The sequence below is a fragment of the Daucus carota genome, chromosome 9, assembly GCF_001625215.2.
Source record: "Daucus carota subsp. sativus chromosome 9, DH1 v3.0, whole genome shotgun sequence".
Classification (NCBI taxonomy): domain Eukaryota; kingdom Viridiplantae; phylum Streptophyta; class Magnoliopsida; order Apiales; family Apiaceae; genus Daucus; species Daucus carota.
In genome coordinates this window covers 21382827-21396050 of record NC_030389.2, presented here as the reverse complement: position 1 = coordinate 21396050, position 13224 = coordinate 21382827, and positions in this window count along the sequence as shown.

Here is a 13224-nt window from a genome sequence, read left to right as displayed (position 1 = left end):
GCTATTGAAATTGACCGTCCTGCCGCGGTACCCTGTACAGAGTCAAGCACTGCGCTAGCACTCACGCTAGTGCCAGACCAAATAGATACACAGGTTACTATGTTTACTGAGTGCACAGATTTTCAAAATCAATGTATCATGTATGAAAACTTTTCTGATCACTCTTTCTTTTCTGATCAGGCGGTACTTGGCAGCGTGCAAGTTAATCTGCCCTCGCTGGCATCCGGAGGACAATTTGTTTCTCCAATACCTTTGAACCCATCTCAGGGGACATTGGTAGTTTATACAGGTACAACGGTAAGTGTGAATACTATGAGTGAAGAAAGGCAAACACCGAGCGATACACATGAACGTGAGGCTAGTGAAACAGCTTTGAGTGTACGTGAGGTGAGTGCACACACTGACCCTGCTCTTTTTGAGGAACAAATAAATAAGCTGAATTAGCCAGGATGATAGCAGAAAATGAGAAGTTGAAAGGTGCACAGTTAGTGACCTTGGAAAAGAAAGCTGATGAGAGGCCATCCAGTTCTTACAGGGATGAGCTTAAAGAAGAAATCCATGAGTTAGCTGTCCAGATGAGATCAAACCATGAACTTTATATGGCCAAATTTGATGATATCGACAGTAAACTGGATCAACTCCTCAGGAACTCAAAGTCTAATGATCAAATCTCTAGAGAGGATCCCTCAACTAAGGGGGAGAATAGAGGAGACAAAGGTAACAGGGATGACAGAGGCAATAGCTCGAATCAAAGCAATAATGGAAATACCACTTCTGGATCTGCCCCTAACAAGGAATATGAAAAGTCCAAAGGCAAAGAACCGTTACATCAGTCCGACAATGTCTTCAACTTTGACAGCTATGATGACTATCCGAATGACATGGATGATGATGACATCTTCGATGCTACCTACCGTCAAGCAGAAGAAGAAGGTAAATTTGATGAGAGTTATTTGTTTCAGGATGAAGAACCTGTTGATCTTGAACATGAGGAGAATGTCCAAAAGTTCAAAGCTGAAAATGAAGCTAGGAAGCGTAAGCTTCGGGATTATCAAAAACTTGTAGAGGACAAGTTGATTACAAAAGAGCAAATCAAGATTGAAAAACAGAAAATCTATGATGCTGCGTGCAAGCAGAAGAATCTTGATATTAAAAGAAAGGAAGGGAAGAGCTGAGAAATTGCAAAGAGGATCTTTAATGGACCTCAAAGGGAGTCTTTCAATGACAGAAAGTTTTTATTTCTGATCTACGATCTTCGAGAGGTAAACCCTGACGAGGATATCTTTATACATGCTTTTGCTCTAGGATTGGATTATTTAACTGTGGCAATTAATAACTTGCTGGAAGAATGGGAGCTAATTGTCTATACACAGAGAAATGGTTCATTCAGACTATCTGTCGAATTTCTTAAATCATTATCTGTGTCTGAGCTCTGGGTGCTTCGCAAAAAAGTAAAGCACTGCTCCAACCTGAACGAACTCCTTCGTGACAAACTTTTGGATTGTGCTGTTTTCAACAGTCCTTAGGTTGTTAAGAAACTATATTGTGTAAAGTTCATTCACAAGGAGATCTTCAGCACTGTCTATCTAAATGAAGAAGCTCTACCAAAGTATCCATCTATGCAACTTGCTCTTGTCTCCACTCTTCTTCGAACCAAGGGCTTCGCTTCTAAAGCCAAGTCTGATGCTGATGATGTGATCTTAGCTTACTGCACCCGAAAAAATGTTTCTCAGTACTTTTGGAGGATGAAAAATGTTACAAAATCTCAGCCATCAGACTTCCGTGAAGACCCTGTGGAAATGGAAGTACTACACCAACTGGCTCTGGCAAGAGAACGTAAGAAGCGTGGTGAGTCCACTACATGAGAAGTGCCAAACAGAGAAGAACCGTCAACTCCTGTCATTCACCGTTCTGATACTGAAGAAGGAGAAGTTGATCCTTAGATTCAATAGGAATTTGTAATATATGTTCAGTAAGAACATCCTTTTGTAATCTAATGAAGTATTTTGAATTCTGGTGAATGTTTAATTAAATATTAGGAAACTTTTTGCTATTTACTATTAATGTTTAATCCTTTGTCTTATCAGTTATGTTAGGTCCAAAGTATCGTAGAAGGGGGGGGGGGGGTTGAATACGATACTCACTACAATTTAAAATTCTTTCGAATCTTGCGGATAAATAAATTGCAGTCCTGTAATGGGTTTCGTGTTCCGGATATTTATTGGGTCGGTTTCTGAGGATATGAAAATATTAAACTAACACACAATATTTTCCAAGGTATATCTGTATATTGATAAATACCTCGAAGGGTGCTATAAATCCAAACCCGAAGGTTGGCTACAATGACCACTCCTCTAAATATTACAAGCCCTATCCACTACAAATATTTACGGTACAAAACTAGGCTAGGGTGTGTGTATATTTGAGAGAGTTTGTGCAAAGCACTTGGCCATCCATCCCGAAGGATGATATTTATTGTGAGAACCACAATCACATATTTATAGGCTTTCATAAACTAACCATGGTTAACGAGTTCGTCCTGGACGACTTGAGTTCGTCCTGGACGGATTAGATTGTCCAAAATAAATCTAACTCCAAACATGAAAGTTGCGCCAGTTGACAAAGTCAAACCTTGCGCCCAGTGTTTGGTCAAACCTTGCGCCGTCCAGTGTCCACAGTGTGTCTTCTACTTAGACAAAATGTAGTTTCTTGAACTAGTGCCATACAGGGAGATGACTTAGAGTCGCAACCTTTGACTTGGTCAAAGGTTGCGCTCCAAGTTGCCTTCCCAGTTGAGTTTGCGCCTCAATGCTCCGTTGTAGGGACTTAGAACAATTCTTGTCATTTAAACTTGCGCTTTGACTTCCAGGTCAAAGCTTGCGCTTGGCAGAGTTGCACTAACAGATGCCCTGTATGGGTGACTTAGAATAATTTCTCCTTAGAGCAAGATGCACCACTTGGAGTCGCAAACTTTGACTTGGTCAAAGTTTGCTCTCCAAGTGAAGTTGTGCTCCATGGTGTTGTATGTATGTGACTTAGAAAATATTCTAAGTCCAATTCAAGCTCCATAGTGAAGATGCTCCCTTGTTCTCTCTCTTCTCTTGGGGACGAACTTTGACTTGGTCAAAGTTTGCTCCTCAAGAGTGTGGATACTCCATTGTGATGTACTTAGAAAATTTTCTAAGTGAGGGAGAGCTGTTGACTTCGGTCAAATGTTGTTCCTCACATAGTAAGAGCTTTCCTTGTTATCACTCCTTTGACTGAGATTGACTTGAGTATGCTCCATCCATATATTTATATTATATTCATAATATTATATAAATATATGTATAAATAAAGATATATATATAAATGTATATAAATAATATTTATATAAACATATAGTAATATATATATATATACACATATATTTAAATATATTCTCATACATTTAAATATATATAATATACATAAAATTATATGTAAATATAAATATAAATATATATAGGGATATATATATAATTATCTATAGATATAAATATACACATATTTATGCACATAATATAATATATATATACACTTAAATATATAAATGTTTATGTAAAATATAAATATATATATACTATATACATATATATTTATTTAAATATATATACATATAAATATACATATACATATGTTTAAAAAACATATATACATATATATTATATATATTATATTTAATTAAATATACATATATACATATATAATTATATTTGTACATATACAAATATATAAGTGCACACATATATAAAATGTCACTTCCTGATATGGCTTTCTGTGGAAGCTTTTGACATATGACATTTGAGCAGTAAGCTTTGGCATAGCTGGCATTTGACTTGACTTGGCTTTGGAACAAATGACTTGATATGACTGGATCAATTCTTCGATCGATAAATACTTTGCAAAGCTCCGTACGTGCTGACGCTTAGTGCACTGGTCTGGTTCACAAGCGACTAACACTGAAGTTAAACATTGTACCGTCTTTGTCAGCAAACATTGATCAGTCGGTTCCGGGTTAGTTTATGCTTCAGTTTGTTGATTATAAATAACCAACCAAGATATATAGAAATATCTTGCTTCAGGGGTTGCACTGAAATCTTTCGAGTACTTGGACAACATCTTCATTGCTTCCACAATCTTGAATACTTCAATCTTTATTCTCACTGAGGCATGAACATATTAATGAACTTCTTCCAGTGAACTTATTCCTTCAAGACTGTAGATGGCTTCTTCAACCTTTGTCTTCGTATCTTCCGATTCCGGTGCAGACGTAGTGTTATTTACTTGTCCTGTTCTATTGTTGAGTTATCATCCCTATGTAACAGATAGAGTTGTCTTTACATTTAGACTTACAATCTCCCCCTATTTGTTTGTTAATCATAACAAGCAAATCCTCTGGAGGATAACTCAACTAACACTAGAAAAAGTAAAGTCCTGGACTAGTAAATAATGCTACAAAGTTTCTGGATCATATAATACATTTCCAGATTTCATGAATAGAAATAACAAATGTGCATATCACCTTTATTTCTCTGGTTCTTGCTTACCTGCCAGATAATCCTCATAGTATGTCTTGAAGAGAATCCAAAACATTCCATTATGCAAAGAACAATCAGCAGCTTCAATGAATTCTTCAGTGGTAATGAATAAGTTCATGTCTACCACATACTGAAGAATAGATGTATCACCTTATACTTCTCCTCCCGTTACCTTGATCAGGTTCCCCTTAGTGATAAGTAGTTGTCTCCCCTTAGATGAAAGATCAATCCTCCTCCTTAGTTGAAAGAAGAATCTCCCCCTCAGTAGTACACAGCTAAAGAGTAGTTTAATCCCCCTTAGTTGTAGACAGCAGAAGAAAGCTAACTTACTTTTTCTTCCCCCTTTCATATATTCTCCCCCTAAATATATTCTCCCCCTTAGTTGTGGAATCCTCCGAGGATATGTGGTATCAAATATGGTCAAGGAACGTGTCCAATACATCCTGTACCAAAAGATAATATCCCCGTAGAGAACTAAACAACGCTAAAGCTGGGGTCGAAGAAAGAGTTCAGAAGAAGGGTTTACTTTGATTGGGTTGGTGCCTATGCTGAAAGAATAGGTTCCAAACGGAAAAGTAAGGAATAAAAACTGACATTCCAGTAACAACATCCACTTTGTCCTTAGGTATAAATTTGGTAATTAGTGGGTGTCTCACTAAAATGTTCTGCAGGTGTATCACTCAACACTCAAATTTCTCTCGGTTTTTGGGTAAGGGTGTCACTCACGAGTTCTGTAAGTGTATCCCTCCACACAAATACTGAGCTTCCAAAATGCTGAGTACCTGCAAGAAAATCACCTTAGCCGCCCTTGTAGGGGGTCACCGGTGGTGCAATGGGAGTTCGTAATTCCCAGTCCCTGCAGACTCATCAGATAAATCTGAATCATGGTCCACAAGTTGCCAACCACTAAGTGGCTTATCCAGTTAAGGATCCAGAGTTGTTTGCTCTGGGAGGTTAGACAAAGGCTTAATTATGGCAAAGGCCTAAGTCCTCCTCAATGTCTGTGAAGACACTTGATTCAAGAGAATCATCAACCAAAAGTTCACACCGTGAAATGGAATGAACCGTAGTTGCTTCCGTCAATTCTTTCAACAACATGTGAGTTTTCGATACTAAATATTATAATATGTACCTCACAAGTGTTTCACTCTTCTCAATTTCCTATGTGTTTGCACTCACTCATGCTCACATATTTCTCATTCAGATATCTAACTGGTTCTTCTCAGAATCTCACCAAGTGTTTAACTCTCAGTGTTTGGCTCACAGTGTTTCTCTCAGCACTCAAAGTATGGTCTTCTGTACCTGCATGAGAAAATCACCATAGCCCCTTCAAGAGAGGTCACTGGCGGTGCAATGGGGTTTCGTAAATCCCCGATCGTCAACCGACTCATCAATAAATTGACTCATAGTCAGAGAGTTGCCGATCTCCTATAAATAGGAAATCCATTCCGATTGGATCCAGATCTGTTCTTATCTGGGGAGGGAGACGAGAATCCTGAAGATTTGGCAATTGAGATCCTCGTTTCCTCCTTACACCTGTAAAGGCATCAACCATCTTATCTACCGTAAAATGGTAAATGAAGAAGTTGCTTCTAGAACAAAACCTTTAACCTTACTGTGCACTCTCTTGTATTGTGTCCATAAGATTTTTGTTTAGGCTCTTCATCAGAGAGATTACTGATGATGTGCTTGACTCAATACAAGATGCTCTGGCTGACGAGCGAATTTCAATGGACTTATCCTGTTGAGAGAATGATTCCAGAGACTGTTTAATTGCCTTTTCAGCTCTATATTCTTTTGAGAGAATACAGATGAGCAACAGTTACCTCAAGTTCAAAAACACCTTTTCTCCTTGAGAGGTAGAGCTGTGGGTACACTATCCATCACATCCTTATTTGCTGTAACAAGTACAGTATCTCCCTCGTTGACTTTTTGTTTGAAAAGTTCCTTATTACTCCAGGGGGAAAGTTGGGATGTGTTCTGAATTTGGTTTTATAGTCGGGGATAAAGATTGTTGGTTTTCAACCTTATGACTATCTAGGAAAGCCAAGAAGCTGATTAAGTTCCAAAGAACAGAATGAGATATAAATGCACTTTAGAAAATCTATGATTTTGAATGAAAGCATTGCATTTTATCTTTTGAGGAAAAGTGAATCAGTTGTGATTGTAAAAAAAATTTTCATAAAGAATGACAATCACAACCGATGAAAGAATCGAAGTTTTCCTTTAAAAACTGGTTTGAGTACGAGAGTCTGAATCTATGCATAAAAAGTTTAAATGAACTTGTCTTTGAAAAAGACACAGACTCTTGTTTCTCACTACAATTAAAAAAGGAAACAAGAAAATTTATGCTCTACAGTGTATAAAGCACTCGCCACACTAATTAGTGAAAAGGCCTCATACTAGCACATCGTCAAAACAGACACTGCAAGTGACAAAGATCACCAAGTACACAAATACAAGATAATCAATATCTCGTCTTATGACGCTACATGTATAGATGCAAACTATTCTAAGTAGTATTTATGAAATAGAGCAGTGGATACCAATTGTTAAAATCAATTGATAAGGAAATTTCTTTACAGAAACTCACCACTCCATAACATAAATACGAGACAGAATAAATATTTTGTTGTCTCCCTTGTACTCAGAATATTAAACACCTAAAATATATTAGCATTAGTGGTTTTAAGAAATATGCAACAATATTTCACCAGTGCCAATACATCACAATCAATTCACAAATAAAACGTCAATAAAGCATCAGAAATAGATACCAATTAAATATTTCAAAAATGAATTAATTATGCTTCTATTATTCTATCAAAGTCAATCACGAAACAAATAAGCATATAATTGTCATGGATCACAATTTAACTAAGATAAAATAATAATTACCTACGCAATATCATATGATTATCAGATGAGCATATAACAACTAAAATCATGACAATCATACAAAGATATTCGCAAGCCCGAGGGAAAGTTGAAGAAAAGTTCACAAGTCCTATACATGTAATCATTAAACACAAGTGAATTCACACAACTCCTCGCAGAAAAATATTAACAATTAATATTAGTGATCTACATATAAGCATGCAAAAATATCACTAACACTAAAAGTATCACAACTATATGCAGTTAGACATGAAATGAAATATCAATTAATAAATCATCAAATATCCAACACAAATAGTTATGCTTCAAGTATATACACTAATATAAATGGATTCAGCCTAGAGAGAATCTAAGTAACTCCACAAATACTAGTATATCATGACTAAATTCTAACTAGATTCTAACCACATACCAATTACTGATACAAGTCACAAGTCTAGAAACGAATAAGTCATGCTTCAGATTTTATACCTATAAAAATGAATTCAACCTAGAAAATAATCCTAAGTATGTTCACAAATACAGATATATCACAACTTGATTATGACAAAGTTCTCTACTAGATACCAATTGTTAAAGAGGTATAGATCAAGAAAGATAACATAATTAAGTCATGCTTCATGTCATCTCTAATCATTTAAATCATGAACAAATAAGTCACTTAATTGTCATGCAACACAATTTAAATAATTTGAAATAACAAATACTCATGCTAAAACATATAATCACCATCTAAGCATGCAAATCAATAAACATGGCAATCATATATAATAGCAAAAAGCAAGAGGTACTGGATTTTAAATAAATTCACAAGTCCTATGTATAGACAATTTAATACTCATGAATTCATTCAAGAAATACGATAGACATGCTCATGAATGAAGTAATACCTTATGTAAAATATAGTATGTGATCTACTTGCAGTTAAGTAAAGTGATAAGTTGAATACCTCTGAGACTTGACATTTCAGTTGATGTACCTTTCTTGTACTGATCAAGTTCAGTGGTTGTTGGCTTAAGTCTTGGCAGGTCTAGAATCTTCCAAAATGCGCATATTCAAAAGATCCTTGACTTCCTTTTATTGCCATTATTCTTTAGGCTAGGTAGTAGACCATAAAGAATTGCAACTTTCCAACAAACTCATCATATCACTAATCTGCATTCACTTAGCAATTATCTTGCACAAGTGACGTTAGTCCACATATAATATATTCATGGTATCACAGCACAGATATATAGTTGTATTGTGTGTGCCTTGTATCATGAGAGGTAATAATTTGGATACCAAATATGACTCTAGCAAACAGATATTTAAAATAATATGCTAGTCAGAAGTCATACCATGTTCATGACGATCATCAGGTCTTGGAGAGTAACTCATAGAGAGCTGGTGAAGAAAGAGAATACAAATTCTGTTGGATCTGCAACTGCAAAGTCCTTGAAATGTTGTATGAATCTTCATCTTCTAGCTCACTTTAATATCGTGAACCCGAGTCTCGTCAATGGCGCTTTAGTTCAATTTTGAAGGTCATTGAGTCCCCTAAGATGTAGAGTCCTGAACTTGAAGATTTTATTTCCATCATCTTCATAACCTTCTCCTTTGTAGTAACTCTTAGCAACCAAATTGGCTTGTCCCTCGTAACAGAGCCAAAAACATCCAGTTGGAATCTAAATACCCGACAAGTACTATGTAATGAATTGTCATTAGGTCCGGGTATCAGAATCCGCACAATCTGCTTTCAAACTGATTGAGATCATCTTGTTGTGCAATCACTCAATCTGGATCCCTTTAAGAGCTTCTGAATCTTCCTTAAGTTTCACTTCAGATTGAAACCCAAAGAAATAACATCCTTTCACAATATCTCTCCTAGTCTTCACTTCACCATTCGAAACATTTAAGAACTAGAACCCGGGAATGATATTGACTTCAAACCCTTTGTCTAAGCAGATGCGTTCTTGATATGTCCTGTTCATCTTTAATGTGGTGTTGAGTTTGACTATTGGATCCACCAAATGCTCCCCCTAAGCTGTTGCTGGGATTTCTTTAATAATCCTTATCCTTGCAAAGAGATTCTGCTTGGATCTGAATTATTATTATACCACTAATATCACCTTTAACAGCTTGGAGCAAAGTGTCGTTCAATGTCCTGTCCAGACTTACAATCACCTTCTGTTGAATAATCATAATCACCCTGTAGACTGTAGACTCCATTGAGTAGCCGAGGAAAATATTCTTTGATCTTCAAATGCAAGACTTGTAAAGAGGCATTTTCCTCCAAACACATACCAAGAGTTAGTGTTTGCTTCTGATTGGCCACTGACAAAAATGGTGTCTTTCTGGATTTATCAATGATCAGGGTTCATCTTGATCAACCTTTATTTGTGACGTCTCGTCCTTCGAACACATACGAACAACACGAAAGAATCTAGAGCAGTCAATGATCATCGCAAAAAGATATCTAGCTTTGTTTGCAGACATGACATTAGCTGATTCGTAGAAATCCATACGTATCATCTGAAGCGGCTCAGTAATGTTAGTCATATCTTTGCTTCTGTGCGATGCTCCTTCGACTTCCCTATTGACATACCTCATGAGCTTCATCCATATTGAATTCCAGATGAGGTAGTCCTCTCACCAATTCTCTTCTTACGAATCGAAAGAGCTCCTTGTTTTGACATACAAGTGCGAGAGCTTCAAGTGCCATAGCTAATACTCATCTGATGAGGCTTCACTATCAAAACAGCTCACTCCATCTTCAGTTGAAGTTCCATATTAGCTACGAGCAAAATTCACATCCTTCCTGATTTGAGATAAAACACTATTCCATGAACTGATATACTGTCATTTGTTAGAGGACAGTCTGATACTAGGAATTTGTGTGCTTTGACTCTTCCAAGAAGGATATGCTTCCATGATGACATTCCAGGAAAACAGGCATGTCCCGCAAGAGAATCTTTGTTGTCATCTTTCAAAGATTGTTGACGGAACTGCTCACACGATCACATTTGCTGACAGGGTACTTTTGGTAAATATATGATTTCAGCTACTCAGCAAACAGAGTGCACCAAAAATCATATGGAACATATGTAACCTGCAATCACAAATGGAAAGTGTTCTATGGTCCCCAATCATAACTGGGTCCGGATGGATTAGAGATTTTTCTTTAACAATGGTAACAACAGAAGCAACCTTAACATGCTAATTCTTATCTAGACATTGCCCTAATGTGATTTTCAAACATGCTTTTCTAAAATCAATGCAATTACAAAGACATGCATTCATGACATGAAAATAAGCAGACATATATGATGTTGAATACACATGGCAAACAATCAAAGATAAGACAAGAGCAAGACAGGCAGTTATGCAATTCAGAAGATTTAATACTCTCTACTTAAACCAATTAACACAAGTGCAACAGGTAGCAAGTAGAATTACATAATCTTCGAAAAGCATAAGGATCATAGACAAATTAATAATCACATTATCAATCCAAACTAATCCCACTCTGTTGTTATATGGCATTATACTATCTCTCTTACCTAAGTCAGTTTTAGATCTAACATGAAGTTCTAAAAGTACTACTGACACAAGGTAGACATTCCATCATAGAACAAAAAAATTCCTTAACAAACAATTCAGATTAGATAAGCAAATCTAATTGTACTAGGGAATCTAAAAGTAAGTGTTTTAACAAAGTTATATATGCTAGGATCATAACCCCTAAACCTAAGAGTCGTGTTCCAAAGGAAAGCTTCTAATCTCACTATTGCAAATAATCAAATCCTAAATATTCATACACATGTTAAGAATCTGCTAAAGACACATGCACAAGATTATCATCAATCCTAGTAACTAGAAAAGTGATCTAGCATACTAGTTCAACATTATCTATGGTGATGCTATCATGCTTGTGCTTGTGTATTAAACAATTCTACTCAGAGATTTATAACATGCTTTGAATATAAAGAAATAAGTATTGAAAAGTTAGAAAGAATTCATGCCTGAGATGTGCAAAGTGAATCATCTTCAGAGAATGCTTGGATAGCCAGATAACCATAATCATCCTTCTCATCAGCAATTGATCCATCTCACACCTTTCCTAAAATAGCATAAGAACTTGTTGTGATGTTTCTTTCAAAACATCCACTTGAATTTCAGACAAGCCCTATCATCCTTGTTTGTCGAGGCTTCAATATATATAGCAACCCACCTTTGCTAAAGATACCAAACAATATTGTGTGTACTGACCAACTCAGTTTTCAAACAACCTGTCGAACTGAACCTCGATGAGTCTCCACTTGAAACCAATGGATTCCATCTGAATCTGACATGACTAAACCTCTCAGACAGTGTTATGCTAATCCTTGAAGTTCTGTCCTCACATTCTTCAAAAGTGTTAACTTTCGTCGACTTGAGCTTCCTCAAATTCAGCAGTTACAAACTCTTCTGTTCAATCCTAAGGTTCTGACATAAATGCACGAAACTGATTTGGTGCGGTAGTAACTCGATAATTATATCCTTAAACCTCCACAGTTCTATGTCTTTGGTTCAGTTGATTCTGGATGGATTTAGCATTGATACAATTCATTGTGTAATTGTATTTCCCTGAATCACTGAGTTAGATTGAAATCCCTTGAAGATTCGTTCGTAAAAACTTCTCTTTTCCTACTACCAGTGGTACCATTCAAAGTTGATATTCCGAGCCCTGGGAAGATGCACTCAACACATAAAGCAAGTTCCCATCCTGATCTGGTGATCTGATAATCAAGTAGGAGTAATTACTCAGATCAAGGCCTGAAATATCTTCTTCAAAATCCACTGTCAGTAGTACCAAATTAGTCTTCAATAGAATCTTCTTTGAATCACAATCATCTTTGTCGAACATAGAAAACTGCTTCTAATAATCCTTTGAGTAATCAATTGGATTGGGTCATCAATGTACTTCCATTACCGGTTCTGAGAATCTGGTATTTGAAAGTCCGATGTTTGTCTTGTAATCTGTCAGCCTGATCTGTCTCAACTAAATATCAATCTGATTTGTCTTGGAGTAGAATAATCAAAAAGGTTACGGGACACTTGATTATTTAAACTAAGTTTAAATTATAAAGAAAATAAATTTAAAAATAAGTTTTAAAAGATGAAAGAAAATAAAGTATAAAACAAACTTAGTTAAATCTATAAAGTAAATTTAATTATATTTAAAAAATAAATTCAAATAAATTCATAATAAACTGAATAAGTTTAGAATAAATTTATTTCAAATTCATTTAGTAAATATATTAAAATTTATTAGATAAATTTAATTTTTGAAAATATTCAAGTGTCTCGTCTCCAATTAAATCACTACTTCCAGAACAAATCAAATTGAACCTTTGAACTTGAACTTATATCCATAATCAGTTAAATCCTCTTAAATTTATATTCTAGATTTTAACTTAAATTTAAATCATAAACTATACAAATTTAAATAATAAATTTATAAAAATTTATGATAAGCTTGGTAAAGTCTAAGAGTAAACTTTACAAGCCTAAAATAAATTTAAACAAATTTAATAATTGAATTTAGTAAAGTTTATAAAGTAAATTTAATTAAGTTTATAGGATAAATTTAATTAATTCATAATAAACTCAATTAATAAGTTTAAAATAAATTAAGTCAAATTTATAAAATAAACTTATTAAAATTTAAAGTATAAATTTATAAGTCCCGGTCCGAAGTTCAGTATCCGACGGATAATCCTTGTTTAGGCCTACGGACAAATTC